This window comes from Fundulus heteroclitus, chromosome 23, assembly GCF_011125445.2.
Source record: "Fundulus heteroclitus isolate FHET01 chromosome 23, MU-UCD_Fhet_4.1, whole genome shotgun sequence".
In the NCBI taxonomy this organism is placed as follows: domain Eukaryota; kingdom Metazoa; phylum Chordata; class Actinopteri; order Cyprinodontiformes; family Fundulidae; genus Fundulus; species Fundulus heteroclitus.
The window spans coordinates 17,428,106-17,453,743 of NC_046383.1; the positions used below are offsets into that span (position 1 = coordinate 17,428,106).

Genomic DNA, 25,638 nt, shown 5'->3' on the forward strand with positions numbered 1-25,638 from the left:
AGAACACTTGATAATGAAGTCGCTGTTCAGGTGGCAAGCTTGTCTGGTGACTATTAGTGTAAACAAAGTAATAAAAGAATTATAGATGCAGTGAGCTCTACGCTTCTCCAGGAGTGAATGCTGCTTGTCGGGACTTTGAAGCAATCAACTGGGTTCCCTTATATAGGACATTTTTGACCAATCTGTATAATATGATTGAATTTGACTTTGTAAAGTGCCTTGAGATGACATGTTTCATGAATTAGCGATATATAAATAAAATTGAAATGAAAAAGTGAATTGAAAAAAATAATGTCTCGCAAAAGTATTCACAATCCTTGAGCTTTTCCTTGTTCCACAGACTTCTGAGGCCTTCACTGTAATCCTAGGTGTATATTGAGAATAAATTACACTTAGATAGCTTATGTCTAATGATTAGGAGGATAGTGAAGAAAGCTGGTTGTACTGGATTTTCTAAGGGCATCAGGTTATAAGGGCTGGATACATATCCATGCCACACTTTTAAGATTTTTATTTCTAAGCTTCGTTGATATGAGGTACTCAGGATTCAAATCCCGGTTGTGTCAGGAAGGATATTTGGTGTAAAATCTCTGTATGCAAGTTGTAACTTGACTTGCTGTGACGACCCCTGGATAGAGCAGCTGAAAGGACTCACTCACATTTGGAAAACATAAAAAAAAAAACGTTTTAGATTTTCTTCAACTTAACAACTATCCTACAAGTTTGTACTGGTGTACGACATAAAAAAAACAAATAAAATGATTGAGATTTGTGCTTCTCCTGTGATAAAAATGTGGAAAAGGTTTACTTTTGTTAGGATCAAAACTACGTGGGTGTAATGAATAGTGCCATAACTGTACCACAGATACAGCATAAGTCTGCTAGACTGAGCAAGCATCCAAATGCGTTCTGCAAAATAAATGGCCATTGCATTTCAGTGTTTTAAGTAAATAATATTAACCAGAATTTAACGAATCAGAATCATGTGTGTGTCTACCGTTTCTGCAGTCTGTAAATCATGTGTATCTAATTGTCTACTTTGCGGAGGAGGCTTATCTAGAAACGCCATCCGCAGCTGCTTGAGTTCAGATAACTGACACCCTGATAGAAAGAAGACTGGATGACAGCTTTTCGGCACGCGGGACACTCAATACCCTGTTTTGAGGACCACTGACAGGTTTGATGACAGCAGACGTACATCTTAATACGAGTAAGTACACACTGTACTGTACAGTACTGTACTTTCCAAATATTTTAAAATGCAGCTTCGTTTTGCAAAATTAACTTTTTTTTTTAAAACACAAAACACGTGTATTAGGTTTTGGACAAAGCAAACATGTAAACAACATCTTCTTTGCAGCTTCACCTGCTGAAAACATACCTTTATGACTGGAGATAACAGAAGCGTGGCTGATGCCTATATAAACGTGTGTTTTTGTGTCTGTCTGTCAGTCCCTCATTGAGGATAATGTCTTTTACCGTCCTTTAAGAAGTTGTTTGAAGTAGCTCCTGAACACAATGAAGACAGATATCTGTTGAAACCATTTGCAGTGCCGGGCACTTGAAAACAGCACTGACAGGATTCCAAAATACTGATCTTAGACGTTGAAATAAAAGGTTTTGAAAAAACTTTCAGTCTAGTTACAGAAGACGGAGAAAAAAAAAGAAAAGAAAATTGGAGTCATGGTTATTTATCCGATACACAAATACGTTTGTAAAGATAATTTTTCACTCATAATAATTGAATTCATTTGGAGTTTTGTTTCTACGTCTGTACTCGAATTGGTGTTGATTAATCCACAAAAATCTGGCTATGTGCCCTAATCTAGGCTTCCACTTTCAGTTTATTTTAATTTGGATAGATTGTTTTTGCAGATTTAAATTGACAGTTTCCGACAATTTATGTCACATTTCATTGTGATAGTATTCTATTCTTTTCTTTTTTTGTCAGTCCACTTTATTCTTCTGTTTAAGTCTACGAGAAACAGAGGTTGAATAATTCTAAAAGCAACAACTGGTAAAACACATTAAGATTTTCGGGGTATTTTCACTCATAGTGTCTAATGTCAGTAAATTGCACACCAGCCACACACTTGTTTTTTGTAGTAATCAGTGAGTTTCTTGCACAATTCTGGCCGTATGTTTAATAACCGTTTCTGGTAGAATGCTTAGGGTTTATTTGAGTAGTTACATCTATTTTCTTGGTGCACAATGCAGTGTTAGCAATGGTACACTGGACAAACGGTAGCAGGCCAGAACTTGTATTCTATATCTAGTTTGCATGTTCTAGGGTGAAACCTTCAGATAAAAACAAACAAACACACACAACCCATTCACACACACACACACACACACACACTTAGCTGGTCATGGACCAAAAAAACAAGTTCACAGGCTTCTTGTCTGCAGGAATATGGTGGACAGGGAACTGAAAAGCACAGCGGATCACATCCAGTTGGACCTTCATGAAAAAACAAGCTCCAGGTGAAGCTTGAAATAACATTGCTAATATTTGGCTTAATACTGCCTGTGAGAGATCTGTGTTTGTTGGGAACAAGTTCAATCTGGATGACCCTGTGTGGATTAGCTGTCCAACCACTTGTTTACCTTCCTATATAATCACCAAGCCTTTTAACCCAGAAGCCCCATTTAACCTCTCTCAGGCTGCAAAATGCCACATCAGCATATTCTGTGGCTGCAAGGTTTGATGTCATTTTTAAACTGAAATGCGTGCAATCAGCCCTCAAAACGGCAATGAGTTGTTCTGTGTCCATTCCTCAGGTAGTGGACAATTTTTGTCTTGCATCACTTCTTCTGACAAATCTTCCCCTGTGTGACCCATCGCAACCACTTAGATGTTGTTCATTAAAACAGGTCAGATTTGATGTTCAAAATAGGAGCAGAAATCTGAATAACAGATTCAAAGGGGGGAAAAAAAGCAATAAAAAATGTATTACACAGGATCTGTGATGGGATATCCTAAGACAGCCTTTTGTGAAACCCTGGAAATCAATATGCGGAGCGGTTTCTAAGAACACAGCCCCATTTGCACAGACAGACAGACTTTACAACGGGTGTTGCCAGGTGGGTCACTGGCCTCAGAGCTTATCATGTGCTTGGATTAAGCTGGTGCCAAGATGACCAGGGTTGTGTTTATTTTAAACAGTTACTCAGGCCTGGACAACCATACAGAATTAGTCACCATCCTTCTGATATAATAGTTTATATAAAAGCATTTTTTTGAAATTTGGTTCTTCTGCGTTGACATCTTATTTGTTAATATGAAGGTATTTCATAATCATGTTTTATGATTAGGGTTGCAAATTAGCCCGAGTTAAAAAAAGGTGACTACCAAAGCTTTTGCTTATTTTTGCTTATTCATCATCACACGCGTTGTTTTACACATTTTCTACTGATTTATTCCTCAATGAAATCTGAAAGAAGAGGAGCAGATGAAAAATGTTTTAGTTACAAAGATGCAGCTTCCTGTTAAAGAGCATGTGGGCAATTGAACTAAGTATGATTATTTGGTAAAACCGAAACTTTTCTTGTTCATTAGGTCTGATTTTAGGTGCTTCATTTGAACATCACAGCTTAACTCTTGAAGCACTCGCAACTAACCCTAACTCGCAACTGGATCAAACGTTAAATTATGCTCGACTGAAATGTGACTTCTACATTCAGAGCGTTCTAATCCAGGTGTGTCATTGAATAGTTGAAAGCATTACAAACCAGCTTTAGGTAAAACACAGATCCGTTCTGCTTGGAGGACAAAATCTACCTTTTCACCTCTGAGAGACAAATGCAGCTTACTGCAGATGTTTTCGTCACTGCTGGTCTCCTACATTTGATAAGCCATCATAATAAGATATTTTTTTTTATTATTACATACCTTAGGATTTATAGGACCTTCTATATTTTGGTCTTTACCCTTCTAATGTGTTTTTTGTTCCCTCACTTCGCCCACTTTCCCCCCTCCTGCAAAAAAGGTTAAATTATACATTTGGTTTATTAGCTCAAAATATTTGATCCAGCTGCCAAAACGCCACCATGACTGCTCTGTAATAGAGAACAGTCATTCAAAACAGTCCTGCACACAGAGCGACTACACAGAGGAACCGTTTTAAGGGGCGGGCCTTTGAAATCAGTAACTCCCATGGAGCCAATCAGAAGTCAGCATGTGGCGCAGCCAAGCCCGTGTTGCATAACTCTCTCTGACACAGACAGACTCTAGAGATCAGTGGAGGGGACTGTCTTGCTCTGCAGACTCAACAGGCTTCACACGCAACACTCTCCAGCCAGAGGTTTTATGCACGCACGCTTTATGTGTGTGTGTGTGTGTGTGTGTGTGTGTGTGTGTGCTGACTTTTATGGGGAAATTACTTTTATGAATACAGTTTGCGTTGACAAACCTTACCCCATAGACTTTGCCCTGATTCCCCTGATTTCCTCAGCAACTAAGTAATAATTTTCTTCATAATAAAAAGATTTTAAGCTCATAAAATTGGTTATTATTTGTTATCTTGACTGACTCATGTACTAAAGACTATAAAGTTTGTAAAAAGTTAACTATCAAAAAAGGTTTATATTGCTCACCCGCCAATTTATTAGGTACACCTTGTTGTTACAACCAGAGTGAGAAACATTTCTCAGAGATTTTGGAGTACAGGAAACTCATTGTAATTTCCAGGAAACCCGTTTGAGATTATTTGAAGCATGTGACAGAGTTGCTTTTGCTTGATGAAGCCATCTGAGGATGGGTACACTGTAGTCATGAAGGGATTGACATGGGCAGCAACAGTACTCATGTAGGCGGCGGCATTTAAACAATGCTCATTTGATACTAAGGTATCCAAAGCATGCCAAGAAAATATCGTCACGTCCTTACACCATCATCCACACCAGTCTGAACCACTGAACCAAAGCAGGACCCGTTCGTTTCGTGTTGATTATGGCAAATTCGGAACCTAGAAGTCTGAATGCCGCAGTTAAAATTGAGACACATTTGACCAAGCAATGTTTTTTTTCAATTAGTCTGATTTTGGTGAGCCTCAGTTCCTTGTTCTCAGCTGACCGGAGTTACACCCAGGTATGCATTGTTTCGCATATCTTAGTGGTGTATTCTGATCTGTACAACCTCGACTTCTTGGATATTTACTATACTTCAGACCAGACAGATGTGTTTTGTGTGAAATCAAAGTGGATCAACCGTTTATGAGATACTAAGATCAGCCTGTCTGGCACCAATAACCATGTGCAATGAAAGTCACTTAAATCATCTTTCTTTCCCCATTCCGATGTTTGTTTCAAACTTCAGCGAGTCATCTTTTCTGCATCTAGATATGCCTAAATGCTGCCATGTGATTGGGTGATTCACCGATCATTTGTTGAAAATCAACTGAACAGCTTTAGCTACTGTAGTGATCCAGGGGTGTATATAAAGTATGACGTCCACTCTTTTTAATCCCAACTTGACACTTTTCACAAGTTAGCATGTTAAAAGTTACTTAAAACAATCAAGATGTCGTTGTAATGTTTATTTTTGTCTTCCAAATTGTTGACACTCCTTGAAACTGTGTAGATGCTTTATCATATTCAAAATTTTCCTTAAAATCCCTTTCTTGCAAAAAGATGCGATGGTAAAGGTTTAAAAATGTCACCGATATTTCAGAAAAAGTGTATATGCTACTAAGCCTGAACCTTTGATAACAGTTTGCCTTCTGGTTGCTTATTGTCCAGGTTGATTGTTTCACACAAAAAAACAGAGTAAAGACCGTGTCAGGTTTGGAGTAACAACACAGGAAGAGCTTGGCTGTGCAAACAACATATGGAAAAACACAATGGCTTTTCCCCACGGGGCAAGGTTTATGTGGCCAAACAAGGTCAAGGATAAATCAGCGCTGCTTCTTCTTTGCGTCAGAGGCTCAAAACAGCCAAGGAATTCATTCATCCTTAGGTTCATTTTAATATAGAAAATGAAAACAAATATACTGTAAGTTAATGCTGATGTGTGACTGACTTGGAATCTGTTGCATGAACTGAAGTGTCTGCAAGAACTTCCCAGAATTGACTAGCTTTATTCGGTGAAAGACGACATAAGGTGCGGTAATAAAAGTGCAACCAAGGACACTTTGTAGGGTTGCGAGGTTACAGAGCTCACCAAGCTTCAGTTGCTCCATATCTTTGTCATATCCTGTTACCTGAGCCGTCCACTAACAATGGCTTTTCTAAGTGTCGCAGAGATTCAAATAAAGCAAGGAAAAGGGCTTGAAATCCTTCTAGCTTTTCCTGTTGCTGCCTCAGCTGCCGGGTTGGACTCACAAAGCACTATTCAGGTCTGACGCTGCGTTTTTCAGGAGTTTCCTGAGGGAAAGCTGCGTCCTGGCTCACGGACAAGACAAACAAGCTCACTCTCTCTTCTTTGGCTACAGGGACGTGTGCGCCTGAAACTCAGAAAGGAAGGATCACCGACCTACTTCACTGTCATTTCCTCTCAGCTGTCAAAGCACCGCTAAAGTTCTGAAGAATAGGTTACCTCCCTAATATCGGAAAAAAGCCTTGAGGTTCTTCGGGCTCAGCTGTTTGCTGAATCAGAAGAAGATGAAGCTCCCCAACCTTTAAATCCGTCTCTCGAAAAGTAGGTAACAAAGTCGAAAAGTCCAGGACTCGGGTAATCTTGTCAACATTCTATCTAGAAGTGTCTTGTGAGTGTGTCTTTCAAAAATATTCCCTCATCTTGACCCAGTGCTCACATTTTATCATTGTTGAGAAAATTCAAGAACAGCTTTTTGAAGACTGTAGACATCTAAAAATTTAAACCTTATTGTCACAACTTCAAACCCAACAAGTCAATCCATCCATCCACTTTCTAACACAACTATCCCTTGTGGGGTCGCGAGGAGTACTGGGACCTATCTCCAGCTGTCAATGGGTGAAAGGCGGGGTACACCCTGTACAGGTCGCCCGTCTATAACCAGAACAAGTCAATACCCTCCATCCAAACTGACCAGCATTGATCAGTGAAGCAGCCAAAATATTCCCGTGGTAACTCTGGAGGAGCTGCAAAGACTGGCAGCTCAGGGGGGAGAATCTATTGGCAGGACAACTATTAGTAGGATCCCCTACAAATTCCTTATGAGACAGCGGCCAGAGGATATAATTGAAACATATATTTAGCACCAATTCACAACACAACACCTCAAGGCACTTTACAAAGTAAAATTCTATCAAACCAGACAGACAGATTGGTCAAACGTTTCCTATCTGAGGAAACCCAGCAGATTGCATTGAGTCTTGACAAGCAGCGTTCACTCCTCCAGAAAGAGGAGTGAGCCACAGTGGACAGTTGCCTGCATTATTATTATGCAGCAATCCCTCATACCGAGCATGCATGAAGAGCAACGGTGGAGAGCTAACTCCCCTTTACCAGGAAGGAAACCTCCTGCAGAACCAGGCCCAGTGGGGTTTCAGAAGATAGAGCAGAAACCGAGCACAGAAGCACACATTGATCCAGGAACACTTTCTATGTGAGGGAGGGTAATGGCAGATGATTTGCCCCCCCCAGGACAGTGTCACAGCTAAACAGACAGGTTAGGTGTTTGTGTCCTGAAACGTGTGCTTTTACAGCAAATTTCTTTTAACTCCATTTATTGACTGTTCTCACAGTTAAAAGAATGTTAGGTATGTTAGGGAATAGTTTGTTCAACGGCTTCGCGTTAGAAGAGAACAACAACACAAGTGTTACGTCTGTAGAGTTGATATGACGTTAGAGTCAAAAGATGGTGCGCTTTGATTAACAAACATGATGCAGCAGAGCTGTCTAAAGGTAGGGAGAGAGAGAGAGAGAGATAAAAGGCTTGTCTCATTATGTCTTGGTTGTTTGTTCCCTTCTTCTCGCTTTCTGGGAATTCTTGATCGGTACTGAGAAGAGTTATCTTCTTACAAACATGGAGTCAGATTATTCAGTCAATTGGTTGTTTGAGTTTCTGTGGATCTGCAGGAATTATCCACAAGCAGCCTTTTGAAGGACAGCTTTTACCACGTTGCATAACTACAAGAACAAAGTCTAAGAGTAAGCATAAAGAATATACCTTATTAATTTGAAATAGTATTTGCAAAAACAACGTTAAGTGCTGATTGAATACTTCAGGATTGCATATCGACGGTTTGGCCTGTGGTATTTTGTTTGTTGCAACCGAGTTATTTACCTTTGCCTTCCATTATTTGCCATTTCCAAATGGATATCATGTTCTCTCTCAGCTGTGCTGCCCTCCTCTTATCTAAAACCAGATTACTCTGCACTTTGTTTGCGTGGGCGTAAATATAAATATGTAAATACCCGGTTCCATGACTCTAAACCGGAGCCCTGGAAGAACGATTAACCTTCTTTTCTGAATTGATGGCACGTGTGAGTCCGTGGTGTTGAATCAACTGACCTACATTCATACACATGTTGCATGTTAACCTCCATCTAATCTCTGGCTCGTTTGGTTTGTTTTTCTGGGTCATGTGAACTACAGGGAACAAATCTTTTATAGCTGACCTTCATTGGGTTAAATGGGTTGGAAGGGTGCCAATTGTTTAACATTTTTACTCTAAACTTTTTCACCAAAAAGCAGCAAGATAAAGACTTGGTATTCAATTGTCTCGTTGCATCTTCTTGTGTGCTTTTGTTGTGGTTAAACTTTAGAAGTAGTTTAATTAAAACTTGGCCTGCAAAGCCTTCTCAGACAATAATCTCTCCGGAGCAGATGTCAGCTTGTCTTTTGCCTCGTCAGACCTTGTCTGTGCAGTTGTGCACGATGCACAACTGCACACACACATTTTGATACTCTTCATTTTCTTAAAGGTAAAGTCTTACTTTATGCATTTTGGCTAAAACGGAATGACTTTTCTGGATTTTCTATTCTTTCGCCATTTCTATGCTGTATAAAAAGCTTCTAAACGGGTATAAAAGGTTACCATACTTTTACTTTTAAGATATGTTTTGAATGGGGACTATGTCAGACGTCTGGTCCGTCAAACATGTTTCAGAATTTATTGCATTTCTGATTGTTTCGATCCATGATGTCATTGACTGCACAGCGGGTACAACGAAATAAAGGATTCGCTTTTTTGTCTAGTATTATTGATTCCCTTTAAAGTAACTTTTTGAGTTACACTGTATGATATAGTGTTCAATGCAGTTCTGTTCAAAGCTCAATATTTTGTTTCTTGCAGCTCAGTTCAATACATTCAAATTTCAGATCTATTCAATTTGTTTAAGTAATTGATCAACCCTGTTAAATTAAACGTAATGCAAAAAAGCCCAATATTAGATTATTCCACAGACAACTAGCAGACAGATTTCTTTGTAAACATTGCGAAAGTGGTTAATGTTTCTTTTCTTTTTGGCTCATTTATGTTGTTAAAAGCAGAAAAGCCACCATAGGACAACAGGGGAAAGAAAAAAAAATCTCTTTGTTTATCAGGAAGAACCTTCTTGCTGAAACAGAGATAACATCACTGGAAAGTGATGGTGGATAACGTGTTTTGTTACAAAACACACCACGACACTAAGCATTCACTTTTGGTGTGCTGGATCATCAACTAACAAAGCTCATTAAATTAATTCAGCAACAAAATAACTAGACAGTTTTTATGGCTCGAGCTTCATCGTGGCAGATGTTTTACATGCTTGAACAAATTTCTTTTCATAGTGAGATTCAGAGCCTAAAGTAAGACGAGCGCAAAGTATACCTCAGCTAAAACCCACACAAGGCGCTCAAACATAGTTAGTAGTCTAAGTTTATGGGTAAAGAACTTATTTCCATATGTTTTAATCTTCACCACTGCATGAGTATGTAAGATAAACATGTTTACAGGAGAGCATGGTTTATTTCGTGTCCATATAAGGACAGCTTTTCTGCTTTTAATTGGAGATTAACAACCACGTAGCTAAAAAAAAAAAAAAAAAAAAAGAACTCATTTCAAACGTACGCTGAAAAGACAGCTGCATTAAATTTACTGTGGTAGATGCATAACAAATGTCACTGTAAAAAGCAGAAACATTACGCTTTAATTTGAGAGAAAATCCATGGCGAGTTTATATCTCTCTTTAGGTTATTTTACTGGCCGTGGAGAGTAAAACAACAGATGCTACCGCATGACGCCCCTGCCATCAAAGTTTGAAAGCGCTAAACACACTGACAGGCATCCCATTTATATACCCATAAAACCAGTCAATGAAAACAGCTCCTGAACTCAAAGGTGTTTCAGCGAGCCTCGGATGCAGGGTGTGTAGGGTGGAGGATTTGTTTGCGGCTTAAATCTCAGCCTTACTGAAGCTACAATTTCTAATCCACTTTAAAGGCATTTTACAATCCACCAAATAACTAATCTAAACTAAGAGTTGGAATCAAAGGCTACACGCAAAGCTGCGGGGAGAGAAATCCTCATGAGAACCACTGGCCTGGGAACTTCAGTTTGACACGTAGTGCTGGAAAACAACGGTGCTCGCAGTGTGCACAAACAGAGAATGTCATCCTTGAGGAAAATGACATTGCATGTTAGTCTATGTGGGAGGGCTTTCAGAAAACAACAGCGGAGGCCATTGTTTATATTGGTTGCAGCTGCATCATTGGGATGCACCACAGAAGTCACATTCTGGTGAAACAGTCCGAAAGCGTCAGCAAAAATGAGTCACCGGTTAGTAAATGGTAGAACGCGGCTTTGTTTGAAAAAAAAAAAAAAAAGCAAACAATGAACAAGCTTAAAGAAATGCTTTGAACATAATAAAATCAAATTAGATTCTGTGGCAGAAGCACTGTGGAAAAACCGATCTGAACCAATTTTACATCAATTTTACATCAATAGAACTTTTAAAGAGCCGATTGATGGTGGAATTTAGTATTTTTCTCTACTGTTTAGAGAGGCCATAAAACACTTTAAGTGCTTCTAGAAACCCTGTCCTCAGTTATGGGTGTTGAAATTAAATTCAAACAGGACAAGTTGGCAAATGCACCAGTTCTACACGTACTTAGAAAAAAAGTTATGTTAACAGTGACGCATTTTAAAGCTAATGTAATCATTTCTGCTGCTGGGAAAACATACCAAAAAAATTAATCAATTTGTTTCTGCCTGTGTACACTCAGCATGACCTAAAAAGAACAAACCAGTAAATCGTAGAAAAACAATCCCTTGTTAGCTCACCCAGCCACCTTTTAAAAAACAAATTGTCCCCTCTATATAATTATGTTTTTTCTATTTTAAATGCTTTGTTGAGCAGCTCTGTAAATGCACGTTTCAGCATTATTTTTGGTACATTGGTTAAATGAGGTGGAACTGGTAAAAATTACTGTGGTGCTCACTTCCCATATTTGTCCTTTTCAATACGTTTTGGGACTGTGCTCAGCACCAGGAAAGCTTCAACAAACTACTATTGGAAATAAATGTGACAAAATAAGACATTTAAAATGAAGACTTTATTCTAATTGCTATTTATTTAATATACTCAAAGGTACTGATGCTATCGCCAAGCAAAACACACTCGGTCACACAGTCAATTTATTTGATCGTTAGCTCACTCATCTGTACTATATCACTTTCTATATCTGTAAAAAATCTTGCTGAAATCAGTCGTTCTGGTGTTAACCCTCTGATCATCAAAGGAAGATCAGAGGGTCTGTAAAAAGGTAATTCATCCCTGCTGCTATCAGACTTTACAATGCTGCACTATAGCTGTAACTGTAACTATAACTGTAATATCTAAGATGCAATTACTATTTAATACACTGTGCAATAACTACTGTGCATTTCTATTTAATACACTGTGCAATAACTTGTGCAATAATACTGTTAAATAATCCTGTTTAATAAGCGACTTCAGCTGTATAGATATCTCACTACCTCACCCTGTTTTTACCTGGTACCACTTAATGTAAAACGTCATTCCATTTGTATATAAGTCACCTGAGTGTACATAAGTCACCCTAAATATCTGCTTTATTTCCCTTGTACTTTTATTTTTTATTTTGATTTTTTTTATACACTGTACATATGTGGACACATTGTAAATACCTTTTACCTTATGCACCTTTCCTCCTTTTGGCACTTTCTTTTTGTTTATTAAGCCGATGTGTGACAAGTAAATTTCTCCATTGTGAGATCAATAAAGCCCCATCTTATCTTATCTTATCATATCTTATCTTATCTTATCTTATCTTATCTTCAGCCTTCTGATGAGTTCAATTATATCAATACCAGCCCTGGATAAGCTTAAACTGTGAGGCAACAAAATGAATCTGCTACCTTAATGGAAAAGTCACATTCAACAAATTTGGATACTGGTAAAATTGTCAATCTTCACTCTCTAGCTTCTACATTAGGCACACCTATTCAACTGCTTGTTCATACATATGGCAAATCAGTCAATAACATGGTAGTAACTTGGTACATTTAGGCACTACATGTCAGGGTTGTTGGTGCCAAACAAGCCTGTCTGAGCTTTTCAGCAACTGCTCATCTTCTGGGACTTTCACAACCATATCTCAGGTTCATAAAGAACAGTACGAAAAATAGAAATTATCCAGGGAGTGGTAGTTGTGTGGATCAAAATGCGGCACTAAAGTATGTGGAACACCACCTCTGAACAAGCAGAAGACCATGCTGGCTGCACCTTCATCAGCTGAGAGCAGGAAACTGAGGCAGCAATTCACACAGGGTCACCAAAACTGGACACAAACAGACTGGAAAAACATTGCTTGGTCTGATCAGTCCTAATTTTAGCTGTAATATTCAGATGGTAGAATTAGGCAAAAACAACATTAAAGCATGGATCCATCCTACGTAGTATAATGGTTCAGTTTGGGGTTAGTGGTGTAATGGTGTTGGGGACCTTTCCTTGGGATGCTTTGGGCCCCTTAAGGCTCAGTTATACACTGAGGTAGACATAGTCGTAGGTGCAGTTTTCTCCAAAAACACAGGGGTGGTAAACAAGAGAAGAAACAGTTGACGTCACATAACCAAAATGTGTATTGTAAACAACCATGAAGAATAGTTGGTGTGTTAATGGCAACCAGACAAAAACGCACAAAGGTTTAGAGATGTAGAGGAAGACTGTATGTTCACCTGTTGCTTACAGAAAGACACGAAGATGGGGAATACAGCCTGCCTGTAAAGCCTACAGGGATCTTTTTTAAATGAAAGGTTTTAAAAAAAAGACTTACACACACAAGCTGATAGCCTTACATTCTGTAGGCGGTTATTTTAGATTTGATTTACGCTGTAAATGATGGAAACAAAAGTCAAAATCCTTGCTTGTACCCACAAACCTGGCCATAAAACTCACCTCTGAAAGTATACCAGTAATTTGCTTATGCTGTTATCAATCGCAGAATAAACAGTAACAACATAGTATTTAACAAAGTTGTACTGCTTGAAACTTCTGTGCCATTCGATGTCAGTACCGGCGAGCTTGCTCAGCGTCTCCTTCGAAATCATCCATTCTGAATAAAACTTTGCTTGCATGGTTAGCAGCAAGTTACAAATATTTGGAGGTGTGCGACCAATGTGGGGATGGCACGATTGCATCAATTCTGGCGCGCACACCCTTGAACCCTGTTCAATGTGTCCACGGAGCTTAATTTAAAAGCCACAACCTGAGCTAATCATGTTGCTTGAGATGATTTGAGGGAACCCAATAGATTGCATTGTTCTCATGGTTACTTCGAGCTGAGTAATACACCGTTTCACAAACTAAAAACAGGTCAAAACAGCGTAATGAATGTGGCAATGATGAATGTTTCCAACAGACTGTTGAATGTATGCCATGAAGAAAATAGTTCTTAATATAGAATAAAGTAAAATCCACAACAAGCTTGTAGCTACTAAAGTGTATGTTAACTGTATACATATAAATGACTGACAGTATAATTTCTACAATACAACAAGTCTGGCCAAAGCAACCTTACTTCTCTATTTGGGTTGAAGAGAAACCCTTAAAATAATACAAGTGTTTTACCTGATACCAAAATATACTCAGTATGATATGTTGCTGTCCTGCGGTGCTTTCATTTCATTTCTCCTCAGGAGGTTTCAGGAGTCAGACTGTGGAAAAAAAAAATATGATAACCACGATGAAGCACAGAACAAAGAAAGAAAACACTGCTGGTCTCATATGTCTTCAGAAACAAGCCAGGGTGTTATTTTTACTTCGTCTTTTCCATAACAAAATCATTCAGTTACAATATATTCAGTACTGTGTGTTCACTGAACACATGTCTTTCATTGTGATGCAACACCTGACGAACGGAAAATCCATAATTCATTGCACACGAAATCACCCAACCCTTCCTGCCCGGGAGCAGATCTGTTAGGTTAGGAAGAATCCACAATCTTTGGAGAAAAGCAACAGCCTGTAGTTTTGGGGAGGTCGAGTTAATTCTACTCCTTGCCAATGTTCTCAGTGTTGGTGGTCCAAAACAAGAGTGACAGACTGATTGTTTCAAACTGAAGGCTTTACAATCCCCCAAATCATATCCTGTGGCGCTAAACCTCACACCGTCTAGTCATGTATAGAAGCAAGGAAGTCTTTGTTGATTTTAACTTACAACATAGTGACAGAATGCTGTATTGTGAAATATTTAAACGGTAAATGGCTTGGACTTGTATAGCGCTTTAACTGGTCTGACGACCCCAAAGCGCTTTAAACTACAGTCAGTCATTCACCCATTCACACACACATTCACACCCTGACGGTGGTGAGCTGCTAGTAGCCACAGCTGCACAGGGGAAGACTGACGGAGGCGAGTCTGCTTTACATCGGGACCACCGGGCCCCCCACCATCAGCAGGCAATTTGGGTGAAGTGTCTTACCCAAGGACACAACAACTGAGACGGTCGGAGCGGGAAATCGAATCGGCAACCCACATATTTAGGAGTTTTATTTTCCATTCTTTGACAGACTAAAGCTTCCTGATAGTGTTACTTAGTTTTTTTTCTTTTCTTCCTTTACATTTCTATCTGGGATGTCTAGCTGAGATACTTCATCTTAGTCTTCGGCTGAAGGACGCCGGTTCCTGCTCTGGTTGAAGTCAAAGTAGCAGCTAGTAAACTCCACACATTTAGGTCTTCAATGAAAAGGTACATAACACCTAATATTGGTATTTTACATTTGCCAACCCTAAGATACAACCATTTGCTACAGTTCTCTGATGCAAAGCTAGTGGAATGTGCCTCAGAGCCCGTCCGTCCGTCCGTCCGTCCGTCCGTCCGTCCGTCCGTCCGTCCGTCCGTCTTCTTCCGCTTATCCGGGGTCGGGTCGCGGGGGCAGCAGCTTCAGTAGGGAGGCCCAGACGTCCCTCTCCCCGGCCACTTGGGCCAGCTCCTCAGGAGGAATCCCAAGGCGTTCCCAGGCCAGCCGGGAGACATAGTCCCTCCAGCGTTTCCTGGGTCTTCCCCTGGGCCTCCTCCTGGTGGGATGTGCCCGGAACACCTCACCAGGGAGGCGTCCAGGAGGCATCCTGACCAGATGCCCGAGCCACCTCAACTGGCTCCTCTCGACGAGAGGAGCAGCGGCTCTACTCTGAGTCCTCCCCGGATGACTGAGCTCCTCACCCTATCTCTAAGGGAGAGCCCAGACACACTACGGAGAAAACTCATTTCAGCCGCTTGTATCCAGAATCTCGTTCTTTCGGTCACGACCCAAAGCTCGTGACCATAGATGAGGGTAGGAACGTAGATCGACCGGTAAATCGAGAGCTTCGCCTTTTGGCTCAGCTCTCTCTTCACCACAACGGATCGGTACAGCGTGCCTCAGAGCCACAGCTCTTTAATATGATTTATACCCTTAAAAAAGATGAAGGCATGAATTGCTAAATAAAATATCCTAGCTACTCATATGAAGATAAAATTGTAAAGTATACATTAAAAGATGGTTCCAATATGGTATTTTATAGGAAATGTTTAGGATGCAAATATGTGTGGCTTTGGCAATGGAATGTTTTTTCCCCCTCACTGACTAAATGTATTCAATAATTCAGTCAAATATATTCAGGCTTCATTTTTCTCAAATCGCGATAGTTTCCTTAACTAAATCCGAAAAAAAAATACTCAGTACCATTTTCATGAAGGCTTTTTTTTATTTTGAAGACTTCTTTCCAATAAAGACCAGAAACATAAAAACAATTACAATATGATGATATTCTAGCTCTATTAATTAAAATAAAATCATTAAGTAGTGTTTAAGTCAGCAAATATGTAGAAAAAACAAAAAAAAAACAAAATCAAATTTGTTGTTTCCATATTGCAAAGCATTAGAAAACACAACAATACTAGATCTATTGCTACTGTTTGAAAAGTGTGGAGGGTGCTCTGTATAAACCGCTGATGGATAACACATTAATTTTAATGTGTGGAGCTTTATCATTGAAAATTTAATTGTTTAGAAATGAACGTAAAAGCCACAAAGTATCCTAATTTTCATCACTTCTTATGTCAGATGCCCCATGTGTTTGTAAAAGTAAAACCATAGTAGCACCAAATGAGGAAGGCTGCAATCAGGTGGAACTGTTGAAATGAAAAACAAAAGCAAACAAAAATTTGGCTATATTGTATTTACTCTTTCAACTAACCCATGCACAATTGCTTTCTTGTTAACTTTTGGAATTGAGATGCAAATGTTATATTTCGTATGTTGTCCAAATTATTCATCATTTCCCATGCAGACCACATGTAGGTTCCCTGGAACAGCACACGGACACGGACTCCTTCCAGGCCTCTCTCTGTATTTAGACAGCTGCACACATTATCCTGCTCTTAGCTGTACCTTAGGGTTATATTAGATTAAATAAACCCAAATCTTATTGCATAACACATATAATAAGCAAAACACAACATAAGCATAAACCAGGTTTTATTGATGATAGCTCTACTGCAGTAATGGAGATAATCTTTCAATGAGCCCAAATGGAATTACAGTTTCTTGCCAAGCTGAACTTTTACCAGCACACTTGAGACAATAGCCACCAAGCGCCGTGTGGAAGTGGACTTTGAGCAGCTTTTCTGTTGAAAGAAGCTGTGCCAGGACTCCTGGTGACACACATCTGTGCTGAGTTGGATTTCTACGGCTGACCAAGCCATGACCCATTCTCTTTTCTTTTACTTCTTTGTTTCTCTCTGAAACACATGGGGAAAAAAAACTGGAGAATAAATCCACTTTGAAAAAGTGTTGTATCATACAGCTGCTAACACCTCCTCCTCTCTCAGTACATGAGGCAACAAACCAGGCCCCGAGGCTCGAGAACTGCTATTTTGGGACAACACTGGGTTGCTGTCATCAGCAGGGGAGGAATTTCTTCATCAGATTGTGCGCGCTGATTATGGGTTTCCCTTCGCCGCCGTTACCATAGCGATGGAGGCAAGCTCTCTGACACAAACACTGTGGGTGACGGCGACATGTGAGAAATGAAAGGAAACAAGGACTCATCCCACTTTTGGACAGGATTCTCATAATAGCTCACCCTAGAAAAGATGTTGTGTTTGAGTGTCTCACACAGAAACTAGGTGTGGATGAAGCAGGAAAAAAAAAAAAAAAAAACACTAGTGGTGTGTGTTTGTCCCAGGATGATGCTTTTCCCTTGGTATGTTTGCCTCACCTTTTTTTCCTCTTGGGAACAGAGAAATGTACAGACGGGAAAACTACATAACTTCACCAGAGAATGATCTGAGGCGGAACACCAGTCAAACATGGTTCTGATGAGGACTTGCACAAATACACAATTCACCCGCTAAAATACGCCCATATTCCCATAATTCACAAACATGAAAGCAGACACAGTGGTTAGACCTCTACCCCAATCCCTTGGCACTTAATTCATGTAGTGGTTAAAAGAGTATCTCGCTGAGAAATACACCGCATGGCCAAAAAAAAAAAGTTGGCTCCAAAAATAAAGGTCACACTCTAATAATTCATTGGACCGCCTTTAGCTTTGATTACGGCACATATTTGCTGTGGTGTTGTTTTGACAAGACTCTGCAATGTCCAAAGAATGATTTCCACCCAGTGTTGCGTTAATATGCTGATGAAGATTCTCAGTCATCCAGGTCATGGTCATTCCAACTTCAGATCACATGCCTGTACATGAGGCACTAGGCATGATGGGAACATCACTTCACCTGCCGCTCTTCTTACCCTGATGCACTATGGATCCTGAATAATTTTATCTGCAAGAGTAATGGCAAAGATGGCTCTTTGGATTGTAATGGTTGCTTCTATAAAACCTACTCTTCCTGATCCGTTTCTCAGAAATCAATATTTGTAAAGGCTAGAAAGTTTTGTCCTTTATCCATCCCCCTGCAACACAAGACAATTGGGACCCTCTACCCCTCAGAAACATAGGGCTAAAGGCCAAGTAGTGTGGGTTGAATAGGGATTCAGCCCATGAATGCTTTTATGCAGTAAACAGATGCATCGTTTCTAGAGTTTAAAGAATTAAACATCCTTTAAATAATACTTTATGGGTTACAATTGAGCACACAAACCAAATAAGCACGTTCCTGTGTATTTTACGCAGATTCCGCCTACATGAAGTTAAATATTAGCTGTCAAAGTCAGCTGTAAAACCGTATCTGATGAATCACTAATTTGATTCTCATACCGATGGGTTTGAAGGTGACTCCAACCCAGCCCTTTGCTTTACCAGAGTTCCCAGCATGATTTAGTACACATGCAAAGTTAACGGGCTTTAAAACTGAGATGAAACTTACACACAAACACAAACCTTCCTGTGCTCCTTCCACCGGTAAGCATCCTTAATAGACACACTATTTTGGAGTAATTACATCCCTAATCATGCAGAACAAATTGTAATGGCCAGCATCAGGGTGTGATTTGAATCTATAACTCAACCAAGTCCCCAATCAGTTGACTGTCTTATTCATGCCGCAGTCGCACAAACATCTACGCAATGTGTTTGTGTAAATTTGTCTTGGCACATTAGCGCATCGATAAGCAAATGTTTCATTAATCAGTGTTTATTTGCAGATTGGATCCCATAATTAGTTTTCATCCTGCAGCTGGTGTAATAATAAGATGTGACCTGCAAGCAAATCTGAAATATAAACGCTCATATAGCTGATCTTGCATTCAAAATAAAGCTAAATGACATACTGGCATCTTGGCAAAAAAAAAAAATAAATTCCTTTTTGTATGTCACTGGTGTAAAACCAAAGGCCTCGAAGTCTAGTGTCCTGAACCATTTAGATGCGTCTCTGCTTCAACATATCTGAATATAATCATGGGAGTATTGGTTGGGATCTGTAAAATGTGACTACATGCTGATTAGGCATAATAGCCATTTGTTTCAGGTGTGCTGGACCATGGACACCAGCGGCACACAGAAGTGGAGCTAACGTTTTTTCAGATTCAGAAATTAGGTTAAAAGTTTTACATTAGCAGGCAGGCCATTGTTTAACCCCGAGAAGAAGTTAGTGAATGCACAGCAGCGTGAAATGTTTTTTTTACTGTTATGAAACACCTTAGATAAGCTGCCATTTGCACTAAGACAGTCGGAACTGGTTCCAAACAAATCAGAATAGCAGTTTCTTAACTAAAAAAACAACTAAAAAAATTGGTGGTTACTTTAGTTATGCAACAGACATGTTTGTCAAATGCATGGCCTTGAGCAGCCAGTGTGTGTGTGTGTGTGTGTGTGCGTGCGTGTGGGGTGTCTGACTGCAAACAGATGGCAAAGCAAACACGCCGGGACGATCTCTAGCCCTAAACACACAATGGGATAATTTGGCTGCAGAAAATACAGGCTTTGAAGGGAGGCTGCAGTTAAAAGTGCTTTCAGATCTGGAAGAAAAAGGTGGGTTGTTTGGTAATGGCACCAAAACAAACTGAAAGGCTGTCTGTTGGATGGTTGCTAAACGGTCAGCTTCCAGGAAGTGCTACCTTTTCTTTTATCCGGTTATTCATCATGCACTCTCATTACTCATTGTTGATGGTAAAAGTGGCTGTAATGAAGTATGCAAGGAATTAGGAAGGCAGCAGAGTAAAGGAAACACTGCAAGCCAGTACATCATGCAAAGCTCCAAGAGGTAAATAGAACAAATTATAGCAGTTTCATTTAAAAAGGAAAGGTTGAACAAAGTGTAAGAAATCCCCAAAACAACAAAAAAATATTTAATACATATGAAATACTAACAATATAGAAATCTAATAAAACATACAAAATTTAGATGTGGCCCAAGAAAAGTATGCACAATGTGAACAAAACTAACCCTAGGACAGATACTTGAGGAACTAACCGGGGAAGCTAAGGAAGAAAAATGTCCAATATCAACTATATATATATATATATATATATATATATATATATATATATATATATATATATATATATATATATATATATGCCTGAAGATAAACAGTCTTTATCTCCTTATGATGTAAGGGGGTAGTGTGATGAAGTGTACCAAGAGATGCATCAATATCTAACAAAATTAAAATACTACACCCGCTACACTTTACAGAGAGCAGCAGGTCGCTGCAGAGCTTTTGATAAAGCAGATTTGGGACAACAATGGGCCCTGAAACCTGGTTGGAATTTTTTCATGATTTTGTTGTTTCAATAAGACAGTAAGTTGTGAAAAGACATGTTTCTCTGGGACTTTGGAAAGAGAGGGTGGCTTATAGAAGGGTGATCGAATGTCACTTATCAAGAATCAGCGTTTAAGATTCACCGTCGAAGGTGAGGATTGGCACATGTTTAAAATAGTTTAGGGGATTTTGTAGCAAAAATACTATTTATAATGAAAGTTAAAACAATGCATCCTGGGATACAAATAATGAATGAGATTTCAAAGAATAACTTCCCCAATGATATCTACAACCGTGTTTAACTATACTGTTCAGACAGGCTTCCTGGACAACCAAACCAAATTCTTATAGTCAAGTTGAAATATTTCTTAACACTCCCTGGGAGCTTTCTTGAAACCGTCCACCGGTTGCCGCCAGTATATTCCAGTTTATTCCAGTTTTTTTGTCTATACAATACGAGGAAACAGCATGAGTCATCTCACGATGCTGTACCAGGCGAATATCTGATGAGTACAAAGCACCAAAGCCTCCCTTTTAAGCAAATTTCCAGTGTCAGTATTGAGGATAAAAAAATCAGACGGAGCACCTGCTGTGATCCCACTTGTTTTACACATGAGACACCACATGGCCCCTGCCTCTTCGCGATGCACGGTGACAGCCCAACAAGTGCTCATGGTAAACACAGAGTGGCGTCTTGGAGGAAAAGTGGACCCACGCTGGCACAGCTCCGCGGCATGTGTTCAAAGTCTCGCAGAGACAGCTTTGCAAGAGCGAGAACAAAATGCAACTTGTTGACCTTTGTATTTAACAGCAGTGTCCTCTGTCTCGTCTGATGCTGTTTAAAGCGTTCCCAGCGTTTGTCACTGGTGATGTGTTGTCAGCGCCATCTGGCAAAGTTTACCCTGTGCAGCTCTGCTGGCTGATATTCAGTATCTTGTGTTCAGTTTGTCTTTGCTACAGCGCGTATCCATAGCTCGTGGGTTGTTTGGTATCTGTCAGTTGCTTGGTCCCTGCTGTGCCGGTTCAGGACGCATTCTTTACTTTATGATGTAATACCAGAAAAACTGAATCACCAGTAGTCCTTATCACGGCTCAGGCAAACCACAGCATTTGCACATAGAGCCACACAGTGTAGCTGTAGCTAGGTAACACTGGTCACACTAGAAACTGTGACGCAACGCGAAATTTGGGTGGATCAGAAGTTTTCATACTGTTGCTGTCGGTGTGCAAGAATGGGCTGAGCTGCTTTCGGCATGAGTCAGTGCTGAAAAGCCACTCAGCAGAGACAACACCACATTACTCTATGGTAACTGTATACACAAAGGTGCCTGAGGTGAAAATGACACCTTTGTTTACCGAGAAAGAGTACAAGGCAGGCGACCGCCAAGACACATGCCCTCTTCTTGTGACTGGAGCGTCTAATTATCATATTGCATCTGCATCTTAAGATGAAAATCCCCTGGACTCTTATTCTGCCGTTGATCTTTCTAAACTTCTTGACTCCACTGCTCTTTGTGTGTTTGTATGCTCTGAAATCTGACCTGTGCCTATTTGTTTGATTTTCAAACTTGTTTTTTTTTTTGGTGCAGCAAACTGCTATTTTCCCTTTTTATTTAGAAATCTCTGCACTTCTTTAAAGTTCTAAAATAACTTTCCAAATAGATTCTGAATATTTAACCCTTTATTTTGTTTATTTGACAAAAAAATGCCTTCTGCCATCTCAGACCTATTTAGAGTGAAAAAAAAGCCTAAGACAAGGCTATCAAATGGGATCTTCACCCTTAAAAAGATGAAGGGATTTATCACAGTGTGATTAGATATGTTTCTTAATCTATGCATTTGACACGTAACAGATGCAAATGTATTTTACTACCCCGATGAGCCGCCACGGTAGCATCTTTTAGTTTTGCTGTATGGTATTAACTGGTAAACCGGGGTAACAATGGACTCACTTTACACAATCCAGACTTGAACAGCATGAAAGTTAGCTTAATCCACTGTTGATGGTCTGGGAACAGCAATCCCTATGAGAAGGTCAAACCTGCTCAGTGACTTTCCTGTTAATAACAAAGGCATGGGACTGCCTTTCATCCAAACTACTTAGAAAACAGCCCTTTACATTACTCCTAATTATCTGATTAAAGATGCTAAAAGGGAATCAAGAAATATGCTGAAGAGAACTGCAGACCTCCATATGTGGAATGCTTTGCAGTCTAATTTACCTACAGAAACATGTGTCTAGATTAAGATTTATTTATTTAGGCTTAAATAAGAGGCTTTGTACTATGAAGGGTGAGATTTTATTGTCTAATGAACTAATAAAGTTGCTATTAGCCCCTAATATGTGTTGCTTTTTGTATTTTCTTTATTCAAAACACCTAAAAAACTTAAATGCGAATAAAAAGAACCATGAAGTTACCCTTTAACAGCAACTTTAAAATAAATCATATTTTGGATAAGTGATTACGTTAAAGGTTTCACTGTAATTTTCAGTTTTCTGCCTCTTAAACAGACAAAACAGATATTAGTAGATTGTCATCAGACACAGAATGTAAACGTATGCCTCTTTAGGTGCTAAAAAATGAGGTTTTGAAATCTGCTTTGACCCATTTTTTTCTTCATCTCCATAAAAATGTCAAAGATGTTTGATAGAATAAACCATAAAACTTAAATACACTTTAATAGGCTGAAATGTTATAAGATATGTCATTTATTTAGGCTTAAAGGTGACGACTACTCTTATGGTACAACACATTTTCAACCCTATGTAAGGCTATTGTCAGAAAGGCTCGGAAATCACCTACAGCCTTTATTGAAGAAAACCTAAATACATCTGACTGTAGTTAGATTTTACTAATGTGCTGAAGAACTTCATCAGCTTTCTTCTTCCCACAACCTGCTCCATGAACAGCACATAGAGACCTTACTTGGTCTCTGTTTAGCTCGTTTGACTTCATCACATGACAGCACAGCAAGTTGCCCCATACAGATTTATGTAAAGCACCGACATTCTTACTTTGTGCAGTCAATTGAATTTATTTTCTAAACCCCCCCCCCCAAAAAAAACCCCAAATAACAAACACTTTAGTCCCGCCTTTTAATACAATATGTTTATTTTTTGTTGTCATGGTGAAGAGCCAGGAATTAGTCATCTTCCAGCACCCACTCTTATTTCCAAAGTAGAGATAGTATCCCAGAAGAAATAAATAGAAATCAGATTTATTTTTAAAATCTAGAGGAGCCAGTTTTGATGATGTGTTTTTATTTAGCCTACTTTCCGTCCCTGACTCACCACAGAATTGTCTAAGTTGTAGAGGAGGTTTAAGATAAATAGGAAGCATTACCTTACAGTGTTTGTGTGATCCTGAACATTAATCTTGTCTTGATTGCTGATAAATTGTCATTTAATCAGAGCCTATCTCAACATTCATGTGGCCTTCAGGGAGAAATTGACACGTGTTGAGCTCACTAAGCGTCAGCAGTGAACCCCGTTTTCCACACCAGGGTATTGTGGGGTACAGCAAAAGGAAAAGCAAAACTTTGGATATACCAAGCAAAAATAGTAATGTTTTATGTGCAAAACTGCAGCTCAACCAACTGTGAGGTGTATTAGTCTCATGTTAAAAAATCAACTATAGCTGCCTCTGTTATTGACTCATAAAGGTAAAGAAACTGGTAAATTATGTGTAGCGGTAATTCCCAGAGTAATGTTTTGTGCTTTGTTGGGAACAGTTTGATAGATACGATATGTCTATTGGTTATCTAAATCTGCAGTCAAAACTCAAGACGTTTCAAGTTTGACCATTGCACAACGGAGGCTCCACAAAGACGCAGGTCCAAATATGGATGTTTTCTTTTTGACGAAGTCTAACAAGTTATAAACAATTCCTGATAAGCGTAGAATGATCCAGTCCAGGTTTGGTCACTCCGGACATTTTTGGTGCTCGACTGATGCCCTAGTCCCTCAGAAACATTTAATTAGCCCCTTTGTTTGACAGGAAGCAAGCAAGTTTACCACTATTAGCAGCTGTAGTCTAGCAGTGCTCACAAACTGTATTTTGTGTGTTACTCTGTCACCGTTCTGTTTTACTGGGAACCTGAAATGCAGCCACAGAGCTGTTGTCAAAGACGTCAGGGCAACTTTGATGCTTACGTGAGGGTTGTTTCCTGTTGTGTTGACAAAGTTGCCTAAGAAAGGCTGCAATTTAGACTTGCCTAAATTTAAATAAGAGTCTCAAAGACTGATTTGGAGTATCAAGCTTATAGCACTCGGCTAATTATTCAGGGCACATAATAGTTTGTGCTTTATGAAACAACCTTTTTGTCGAAAAATATTGTGACCTTTGTTGATGTAGTAACACGTATTAATACATCCCTACATACGTAACTCACAGGAAAAGTCTAAGGCCCTTTTTACATGGCAAAACCCGAAAACCTTTGTTGCTTTTCTACTGTTCATTTTCCCCACATCGGTGTGTGTTCTAACAGAAAAAAAACACGATTCGAAAACTGGTTCCAGAATGGAAAGTTTTGAAAACATCCCGGTGTTGTCATGCACACGAGAAACACTTACGCTTCCTATATGGGGGAGCCCTGGCACATACGTAGTGTGATGCGTAGTGCTGGTGCCTTTTCAAGCAGGGAACGTTCGTACGCCTGCACATGCTGTTGGGTTTCAAGAAACATGCTGCTCACCAGTGGCAGGGAAATCACGCCATCTTAACATTTTGACGGGCGTTGTGTGCACAGAGGTCGTAGTCAAAACACCGTGTGTATGTGTTAACAGAAACAGAACAACAATCCAGTGTTTTTGGGAATCATCATGTAAAGCAGGGCCTCAAAACACTGACCACCAGAGGAGAGTGGGGTCACAAAAGCAGGTAGATGATAGACCCTTCACTTCCAACCTTCAGGCAAGACACAAACTGCAGTGGAGCCTGAAAGCTACTTACTTCATTAGGTGGGCCAATAACAGGGCTTTAACGATGTTAGGCGTTAAGGCAACAGGTCTGTAATTACTGAAGTCAGACAGATACGCTTTTTTGTGTTAAAGAGGA

At 39.6% G+C, this 25,638-nt stretch overlaps 1 long non-coding RNA gene across 5 annotated transcripts in view; it reads left to right on the forward strand.

Annotated features, from left to right (window-relative positions):
- Window positions 1–1,090: 1,090 nt before the first annotated feature.
- Window positions 1,091–25,638, forward strand: part of LOC110368736 — a 36,933-nt gene continuing 12,385 nt past the window's right edge. The window contains exons 1-3 of one of the 5 annotated variants that reach the window (XR_004927882.1): window positions 1,091–1,210; window positions 1,361–1,427; window positions 2,410–2,484. This is a non-coding gene — a long non-coding RNA (uncharacterized LOC110368736). Of the gene's footprint in view, window positions 1,211–1,360; window positions 1,428–2,409; window positions 2,485–7,642; window positions 8,072–25,638 lie in introns of those variants that run through there. The other 4 variants (XR_004927884.1, XR_004927883.1, XR_002428351.2 and 1 more) reach the window with 4 other exon arrangements.